General features: G+C 30.8%; 1 long non-coding RNA gene across 1 annotated transcript; it reads left to right on the forward strand.

The window, feature by feature from the left end:
- The first annotated feature begins 7,612 nt into the window (after nt 1-7,612).
- LOC149056575 (uncharacterized) lies at nt 7,613-9,110 on the forward strand. Its single transcript, XR_016190723.1, has 4 exons — nt 7,613-7,733; nt 8,236-8,247; nt 8,530-8,559; nt 9,087-9,110. It is a non-coding gene; the product is annotated as an uncharacterized LOC149056575 (long non-coding RNA).
- Nucleotides 9,111-10,997: the final 1,887 nt, after the last annotated feature.

Raw genomic sequence — 10,997 nt, forward strand, 5'->3', positions numbered from 1 at the left:
AATGGAAAACATCGCTCATTATGGACGATTTTGTCAACAATTACTGTCATTTTATATTGATTTGTACACACGTTCGCATATCGTTTAGTTGTTTAGTTTAGTTGTACTTTTTAATTTTTTGCATTATGTTGTGGTCAAAAGAGCTCGTAATAGAACTGATTGAAATGCTGAAAGCTGCCCCTGCCTTGTGGGACATACAATCCAAAGAATATCGGGATAGAAACTTGAAGTTTGATGAAACGTCCAAAATAGCATCGCACTTCAAAACAAATGTGGATGAAGTATCAAGGAAAATTAAATCCCTAAAAACTCAGTTTAGCCGGGAACGGAAGAAAATTGGAGAAAAAAGTAAAAGTGGAGCTGCTACAATTTCGGAAGATAATATATGGTTTGGGTATAATATGATGAAGTTTCTCGTGGAAAATAACATTTCTAGGGGCAGTCGCAGTACAATTGAGGTAGGTATCTAGTTGTTAAAAAATAGTAAAGTAGAAGTTTAAAATTGAATTTATTTTAATGACTTACTAAATCAATAAATAATATTTATATTATTATTTATTTATTTATAATAAATTAACTAAATTGTATTATTGTAAACTTAAAAATTATTGCCATCAAAAATGTCTATATTGCGTATTGTTGTCGATGTCGTAATCGTAATATTGAGACATAACTATAAATAACTTTAAATAATTATAAACCTACAAGCAACCATTTGTGGTTTGTTCATGTAATCATGTGTATTGTGTACGTCATACGACGGTTGTTATTATTATCGCACAATCATCATATACACCCATCGTGATATTAATACAAATAAAATAAGAAATAACACTAATATAAAAATAATTTATAATAAACATTATGAAATATTTTTATTGTTAGCAAAATCATTTTTTAAACAACAAAGACTATATTTTTTACCTTATAGTGTTAAATTTTAAAATTAATTAGACGATGAAATAAGATTAACAATATAATAAAAAACTATATTTGATTAAATTGACAATGTAATAAGAAACCATTAACTACAATAATAATCATAGTTCAGAAAATTTATGCAAATCTTTCTTGCCACGGTACTTTTCCTTCTTCTGAAATAAAAAATTTGGCGAATTCTTTTCTGATTTCTTTAGCTTTTTGAGAAGCATTTCTTGGGATGTGCTGTAAATCAAGTAAACTTCCCTCAGTTTCTGCTCTCCATGATCCAGGTGTTATTGAACCAGTATCTAAATCTTCACTATCAAATGTGCCAGGTGGTGTGTACATCCGTACTGACTGTGCATTTCGTCTTAAAAAGTTATGTAGAGAAATGCAAGCAAGTACTACACTTTCAACTTTCTTAGGGTGTAATGGAATAGGCTTTCTTAATACTCGGAAAACTGTCGCCAGCAAACCAAACACATTCTCAATAATCCGTCGAGCTCTACTTAATCGATAGTTAAACGCTCTTTCTTGGGAACCTTTTGGATATGGACCTGGGAAGGGCTTCATAAGGTTTGTGTTTAATGAAAATGCATCATCTGCTACCAATACAAAAGGAGTAACTTGGCTTTGAATTTTGTCTGATAAGCATGTCGGTTTTGGAAGTTTTAACTCATTGTTTATAAGTTTATTATAAAATGTTGTATTTGCAAAAACACCACCGTCAGAAATTCTGCCCTGGCATCCCACATCGGCATAAATAATACGATAGTCAGCATCTGCTATAGCCATCAACACAATACTAAATGTGCCATGATAATTATAATATACACTTCCGCTGTTCTCAGGTGCTTCTATCTGTACATGTTTCCCATCGAGTGCACCAATGCAATGAGGGAAATTCCATTTTAAGCAAAATCCATTTGCTACTTCACGCCAACCTACTTCCGACCGTGGTATCTGCAAAATTAATAATATTATTATACATATATATACTGCGCATATATGCAATATAGTATCCAGTTTTTATTTTTTAGAAACAGCCAAATTAAAAATTCAATTTTGTCAAAAACCTGGTTTTGCGTAAAAATTCCCGTTTTTCAATATTTTTTTTGTTTTTCACGAAGCATTTCAAAACTACTGGACATTTTTTACTCTTGCCCCCCCCCCCCAAGTAAAATATAAATTCAATTTGCTACCCGAAACCACCCTTAATTTTTAAGATTGAAGACTTATATAATATATAAATATACATATATACCTAACCATTAATAAACATAAATCCATCTTTACGTTTAGAATCTAATATTAACACAATTCATGTTTAATAGGAAAACACAGAAAAAGAGACTGAAAACTACGATGATGATGACTTAAGTGTTTCATCCAACGAACACTGTGAAGAAGTTCAAACTCCACATGAAAGTTATCCTTGCATAGCCAATACATCAACATCTTCGCCTATAAGACGAGCTTCATCAGAAGTAAAAAAGAAATTAAAAAGAAAAACAAATAATGATGTCAGAGTGGATGAAGCCTATAAATTCATGCGAAGTGTACAAGAAAATATGAACGTAAAAGATGATTTTTCAGTTTATGGGGAAAACGTAGCCAGCAGAATTCGCGGTGCGAATCAAAATGTACGAGCTATATCTATTGCCAAAAATCGCATAGATAATATAATTTTCCAGTTAGAAATGGGCGCTTTTTCGGTATCTGAAGAGGAAACATATGGTGCAAGACAACATTTGTATCAATTTCCATATAATATCAATAACAGATACTATCCAGAAATTAATACTTCGCTAGCAACACCTACGCATTCTTCAGATTATCAGATATCAGTGTGTACAACATCCTCATCTCCCTACCCGTCACCGTCATCTGTGCAAAGTCAGTCAATACATTCTTCCCATACACTACAACAGCCCTCATCTCCCTACCCGTCACCGTCATCTGTGCAAAGTCAGTCAATGCATTCTTCCCATACACTACAACAGCAAAATCAGTCAACACCAATGCAGTATCAACCGCAAACTCAGACACAGATAATTTGGCAACCACCAGAATCTCAACAGCCTCAATCACAAATTGCTTTTCCACAACAAAGTAGTGACATTGCAGAACTTAATGAATATCTTGTCCGCAGAGCCAATTCTAGATGAAATAATATTAGTAAAGATTCTATATACTTTTAAGTAGTATAGGTACATATATTTTTTTCAAGAAATTAATTTGTTTGGTTTTTCCTTTTTCTAAATAAACAATAACTATGTAAAAACATGTATTACTTTTTTAATTATTATAATAATAATTATTATTATTAGTTTCTAATTATCTACTTACTTGACAATATCCTTTTAGAACTTCGAAGATTGCTTCGCATACTTCAGGTACAATTGTAGAAATTGATTGCTTCGATATCTTAAACAGGTACATAAGACTAGTAAACGAATCTCCTGTGGCTAAATATCGCAAAGTAACCGCTAATCTTATTGATGGCGGAATAGCGGCACGGTAGTTTGTATTTTTTTTCGAGATCTTAGGAGCTACCAAACGGAGAAGTTCTTCAAAATCAGATTTAGTTAGTCTAACGAAATTGCGGAATGAACTTCCGTCGTTTAAAAGTAATTCAGACATTAAATTGTCACCATAGCTTATTCCATTTTTTAAAAATTTTCTCTGCCACCATCTTCTTTTTCTTACTTTACCATGAGTAGCTATGATGATGAATGCAGCACTAGCACCTGCAGCAGCAGTTGTCAGATCCATTTGGTATTCGTTTAAAGTAAAGTATTTATTTTTTAAATATTTATATATTTTAACTTCCACTTTCACTTTTTAACACTTTAAACTACAACTACAACAGACGGATGTGGACTGTTGACGCGCAACTATTATTTGGTTTGAACGCGCCACACTGTTGACAACGTGTATCTAGATACATGTATCTGAATCCGACAAATTTGTTGCCAACAATCGGCAACGTGTTGCCAACAAAATGTTGCTTGGTCTGTACGTACCTTTAAGGTGACATACTCAATAACGAGATACATTCGATACCTACTATACGTCTATACTGCAGAGCAACTTTTTAAGGTTTTAAACTTGCCCTTTTACAAGCAAGGATGATGTTTCAATTACCAATATTATTGTAAAAATATATTCATGTGACCGCATGTGGCAGTAACGCATTGTGTGTCCCGATCCCTAAACAAAATTATTATAGTGGTTAAACTGTACCTATTGTTATTTCTTATCGCTTGGTGTTGACGTTAATCGCATGCATTAGATATACACTATATATATATATATATATACAGGTTTTCTTATTTTGTATAATATAGTGGCATCGTCTTCTTATGCCATTGACGGTTTCTATAATAATAGTTTCTAGATAATAATAGTCTATTTACAATATTATGTGCTAAATTTAACCGAATAATAACAATAGTTATTGTAATTCAATTAAAATTAAAATCATTCTGTTCTCATTTGCAGTCCAGACGTCCAGTTGCCTGCTCGTGAATTTTATCCACAAACTTAATTGTTTGTACCTTTATTACTTTATAATACCTTGTGTGTTTTTGTTTTTTTATTGTATTGAAATACATCGTGTTTATAATGGTAAGTTAAGAAATAATTTAAATTATAAATAGTATGTGCCTGTTATTATTAAAATTAATTTATTAAAAGATACAGCCATGAAGGTAGCCCACACTATAAAGGTGTAGAGTTGATCGGACAACCTTGGGGAGGGGCTGCGTGAATTTGGCCCCCCCAAGTAAAAAAAATGTTTATAGCTAAAATAAAGGTTTTCAAATTCTGAAACCTCGTTTTCAAATGTTTTCAAAATATTTTCAAAATATTGGTGAAGGTTTGGAGTCGATCGAACGACATGGGAGGGCTGCGTGAATTTGGCCCCCCCAAGTAAAAAAAATGTTTATAGCTAAAATAAAGGTTTTCAAATTCTGAAACCTCGTTTTCAAATGTTTTCAAAATATTTTCAAAATATTGGTGAAGGTTTGGAGTCGATCGAACGACATGGGGGGGCTGCGTGAATTTGGCCCCCCCAAGTAAAAAAAATGTTTATAGCTAAAATAAAGGTTTTCAAATTCTGAAACCTCGTTTTCAAATGTTTTCAAAATATTTTCAAAATATTGGTGAAGGTTTGGAGTTGATCGAAAAACATGGGGGGGCTGCGTGAACTTGGCCCCCCCAACTCAAAAAAGCTTTTTGCGGTGAAAATAATAGTTTTCAAATTCTGAAACATGGTTTTCAAATATTTTCAAATTATTTTCAAAATAATGGCGGAGGTTTGGAGTAAATTGGACAATGTGGGGGGGCCAACTTCACACGCGTCTGCAGATAGTTGAAATTTAGACTGAGTGTTTATATAAGCATTTTCTATATTTGATATAATTTTCAAAATATTTAAATTTGTTTTGAGCTGTTTACTGACATTTTAATTTTTCAACTTTTTTGGTTTTTTTTCCTATAAATATCGATAAAAATGTATTTGTTTGGTAGGAAAGCTTGAAAATTTAATACATTACTTCTAACACATTGTAACAATAGCAGTTAAAAAATATTAAAAATACATTGGCATGATTTTTTTTTATAGGCATTTAAAGTTCATATTTTGACTAAATACGTAAAAATTACGGCAATGTTCAAATTATCTTAGATAGAAAGTATTTCTTTTTAATTCTAAGATTTGAAAATTTAGTAAAATGCTCCTAACATATTTTTACAATAGCAGTCGCAAAATAAAAGGAATACATAGTCACAATTTTTTTTTATAAGCATTCAAATTTTGAATTTTGACAACATTCGTAAAAATCATAAAAATTCGTTAATTATTTTATGCTAGAAATTCATAAAAAATTTTTTTTTCATATCTAAGATTTGAAAATTTAATACACGGCTCCTATCATATTTTTACAATAGCAGGTGAAAAATAAAAGAAATGTATTGGCACAATTTTTTTTAACAAGCATTCAAAGTTTGAATTTTGACAACATATGTATAAATCACGAAAATCACGAAAATTCGCAAATTATTTTAAACTAGAAATTCATAGCAATTTTTCTTTTTAAATCTAAGGTTTGAAAATTTTTAATAATCTATAATATATCCTAGACAGATAAACCGTCTTCGCTCAGAATCGTTTTTCGTATACAATGATATAATATCATTGGATTCAAATTTAATTCCATCCATTACAGTAACCCACTTGTAACCTACTGTACTCTACTGTACAGCAGAGCGACATACACGACTTACCCGCCTTTTTATTTCTTCTTAGTTTCATTAGCGCAGGCGATACTTTAATAGTTTAATATATTGACTAGGTATTAATAATATGGCAAAAGTTTAAAAGTGGTATGGTACGTAACTTGTTATTGCGTAAGAACTATATAACCATCTTTAGCAATTATCCTGAATAATTATTTTTGCTACGCACCATCCCCCGCAATTTCAATATTATAGATGGTCCAAATACACATTTAATTTTATGAAATTCTTTTATTGAGTTTGAGTAGGTGGTGTCACTATGTCGTTGGTCTGCTATTGACGTGCCCGTGGATTGTGTTGTGCGAAGAGGGTTCAGTGAAGACGTTGTTTAGGAATTTGTACAATTAATGTACCTACCTAGTGTAAATATAACAATAGCTATGTGAATTTTCAACTTGTTGAACTTGTTATGAAACACGTTTGAATAAATACGAAAAATATATTGGAGATAATAAATAAGATAACCAAAAATAGATAGTTTTTACCCACACAAATAATTATTTAACCATGAGAGAGGATGCCACATAGAACTAAAAGAGCGATTTGGAAGTCGGAATGTCCCAGTCATTCAATCCAGAGAATAATTTTCTTCCAAATTCCAGATATATATTTTTTTTAGTTTTTACGAGCCATTTAGGCTCTTTGCTTCTAAAACCAGTTCTCCCCATACATCTCTTGCATAGGCTAAATCTAAGTTTCTATTCCAGTCCGGCTTCAACTCCTCTATATCTCTTCTAACTGCATCTAGCCATCTTTGCCTTGGGCGTCCCCTAGATCTTTTCAGATCTATTTGATTCACCATAACCATCTTTATGAGGGACCCATCAGCTCTCCACGCATGCCCAGCCCAAGCAAGTCTTGAACTTCTTACGAACTGTACTATGTCCTCTTTTGAATATAGATTCTTCAGATCCTCATTTGACCTCCTTAGCCATTTTTGCTCAATGTCATCGAAAACAGGTCCAAACATTTTTCTCAGAATTTTTCTCTCAAAGACGAGGAGCTTTTTGTAGTCCCCTCCAGTTGTGGCCCATGTATTACAACCATAAGTAGCAATTGGTCTTAGATATATTGTGTACAGTTATATATTACGATATAAAATTGAAGTACGACCGATAAAGGGTATAGTCTGAAATCTCAAACTGCACGCAGCTGTAAGTCGTTGTGAGAAGTTGTAACATGTATTCTAGGACAAAAACAATTACACAGGTGTTAAAAAATAAATATAGTATTAACCAACAAATAAAGAAAAATATCATTATTTTTTATGATAAACATTATTTATTGTGAACATTATTTCGTTTATGCTAGGGGGAGGGGGCTAGGTGAAAGTCACCTATAAAAGACATCGAGAAACATTATTTTATTTTAATCATTGTTAAACGTTCACATTTTTTTTTTGTATTAAATCAAAATGCATAGTTTAATAACGATCACAATTATAGTTATTGCAATTTCAGTTACTATACCACCTACTTCATGTGATTATTTTATGATTACGAACGCACGAGGTATGGATTATTTTTTGATACAATATTACAATGATTTTATTTTGATTTTATTTTGTTGTTTTTATGTTTATCCGCATTGAATTTCAAATTTTCTAGAACTAATTTATAAACTGAAATCAAACATAATTATATTATAATAACTTTACAGAAAAATAATATCATATTATAATATAATATAATCATATTTTATTTGTATAGAATATGATAAAATTGTAAAAATTGTATATTTACGAATTTTTTTATAATAACAGACATTTCATTGATTTTAGAGAAAACATAAAAATCTTTGTACATCATATTCATATAAACTAATTCCGGTACATTATGCAGATGAATTGTTATACTATAGTTGTTAAAATGTAGAATAACGTATATAAAATTATCGAACTGATATGGTTGAAATTAATAGTTTTTTAGTATGTAATAATTATTAAATAGTAGTAATTTGTAGAAAATAAATAATATAATATTGGCTAATACAAATGTATTATTTTATTTTTAGAAGTTTGTTCTAGTAAGTTTTGTTATTATTAATTAATTTGTATGATATTGTACATGATTAAAACAATCAAATGTTTATGTTCATAGTTTAATATGGGATTGTAAACATAAAATAAACAACCATTTTTAATGTTTAACAAGTCTTTTGTTCTTCAAACAAGATTTAGTTGCCCTATGCAATTGATTTAATATATTATATATTTAATTTATTATAAAGATTGATGACTCATTAAATAAACTGACTGTTTATGTTACTCGAGTATATTGTTATTTGGAAAATTTTAAAATTTTATAGGGCTTTTGATGTATTATTGCGAATTTAAGAGTAAGATTATTTAATTAAAAGACTAAGTGATTTATTTATATTACATTATTTAAAAAAATATATGTAAGACATATTAATAATCATTGTCTATTGTTTAATTGATTTTAAAGATAATTTATTTTGGTCATTAGATTTTACCAAATATCTGGAAATATATTTATCATTAGAATATATATACATTTTACTAACTACATTTAGTATTTCTTTTGTTGCGAGTTCTTTCGTGACCAAAACATGTCTATGTTATAATAGTTATCTTGTTATGTATTTACGAAATATGTAACTATACTAATAAAACCTAACCTTATGTTATGAATCCGCTTAACCAAATAATACTAACCCTATCCAAACGAAATTCCTACCGCGTCACTGTAACAACTTATAAAAAAAAGCAATATATTTCATTGTACGTATCTTTTACTAGTTAGTAGTTTATTGTAAAAATAATACTATAAATATATCAGATATTATATTAGTGTTTAATATGTATTATATAATAGTATAGTACTAAAATAATAAAATTTCAGATGATAGAACAGATTACAATATAGGTAAATTCAAAAGTATGTATTTGAAACTGACTAATAAATATAATATATTTGTGATATTTTTATTATAAATATTTATTTAGTTAATATACTTAAATCACTATCTGAATGTATTAAACTTTTCTGATGGAAAAGTTATTATAAATGTTCAAAGACTCTTGAAGTTAATTTAAAAATGTTAATTGAGCTCTTAAATATGTGAGTGATGAAATGAGAAAACTCCAATTTCTTTGGTATCATAAGCTTTTATTTGCTTGTTTTTTTTCCCATGAGTATCCTCCCTAACCTCAAGAACCACTGCTAACTTAAATTATATGTCAATTGTCAAACCTACTTATTGTGCATACTTGTGTAGGTTGTAGATTATTTTGAGTAGTCGGGGAATACCGAATTCTATATACAATGTTATATTATAGTTGGTCTACAGTTTGTACAAACAACGGGGAACGGGGCCGGTCGTCGTCGGTACAAGCTTAGTTAACTGGTATTCCAAATTTAAAAATTAAATATTCGTCGGACTTCTTTTCAGTAGGCTGTTGGTTTGATGGTTTTTGTTCCCAGGCGTCATCGTCAGCGGCCACGTGGTCTGAGTGGCACGTTGCGTCCCGCTGTGGGTACAAGTCGCCGTTTGGCGCAGGATTTGGCGTAATCTGGATCTCGTCCAGAGAATGATTGGTTTTGTTAGCACCGTCGCCGACTGTCTTGTATGACGGGATTTTCGGTCGGACGATACACCCACGTTAGTTTTAACGTGGCTGTATATTGATCGTCGGGGCAGTTGGTCCTGAAAAGGACTGTGGTTTCAAGTCGTACCGATGGTTGGGTTAGGTTAGGTTAGGAAATAATAATAAAAATAATAATAAAAACATAGGAAATAAGAAAGGATGGTATAGTTAGTAGACAATTAGAAATTTAGTATTTATAAAACAAATATAATTAAGAAAAAATATTTGATTATTGTAAAATACCTAGTATAAACAAGTACAATCTCGAAACTGCGAATAAGCACTGTTTTTTATATAGGAGGGATTGTCGATTGTGAAGTTAGCCCCACCAACTCGTCTGATCGACTTCAAACCGGTGCCAATATTTTGCAAATTAATTGCAAATATTTGCTAATCGGGTTTCACAATTTGCAAATTGATACAAATGTCGCCAAAAAAAATTTTCAATTATGGACCAACGTTTCGAAATCTCTGCCATTATTTAACAAGTTATTTGCAAGTATTTGCAAGACTATTTTTAGAATTTGCAAGACCAAACTTTAACCGTGAAATAAAAAAAATTAAAATTTGGACCAACTTCACATAGCCCATCCAAGTTGTCCAAGAACTTCAAAATTGGTATCAAACGAAAGCTTATGATTACCAAGAATTTGCAAGTCCGTTTTTAGAATTTGCAAGTAGCTCGCACAAACTCTAATAACTATCAATGTAAGGAAGTAAGACCACCCAAGTTGTCCCAGAACTTCAAAATTGTCTACTTGCAAATTCTAAAAATATACTTGTAAATATTTGCTTATCATAAGCTTTCGTTTAATACCAATTTTGAAGTTCTGGGACAACTTGGGTTGGCTAATTTCCTTACATTGAAAATTATTAGAGGTAGTGCGAGCTACTTGCAAATTCTAAAAACTTGCAAATTCTCGGTATTCATAAGTTATTTTTAACATTTGCAAGTAGCTCGCACGACCTCTAAGTAAGGTTAGGTCTAGGTTTTCTTTACAAACAAAAATGTTGTCTTAACAAACCTTTAGTAATGTTTTGATGTACAGTTTCAAAAGTGGGGGGGGGGGCTGTGGAAATGTCCGTGCCTATAGCCCATATATAATGCCCAAATTTAATTTTAAAAAATAGGAATTATTCAAAAAACACGTATTAGTTTAACACG

Source organism: Diuraphis noxia, unplaced genomic scaffold (assembly GCF_037042655.1).
Source record: "Diuraphis noxia isolate RWA-SAM2 unplaced genomic scaffold, SU_Dnox_SAM2 contig0003, whole genome shotgun sequence".
NCBI classification, from domain to species: Eukaryota; Metazoa; Arthropoda; class Insecta; order Hemiptera; family Aphididae; genus Diuraphis; species Diuraphis noxia.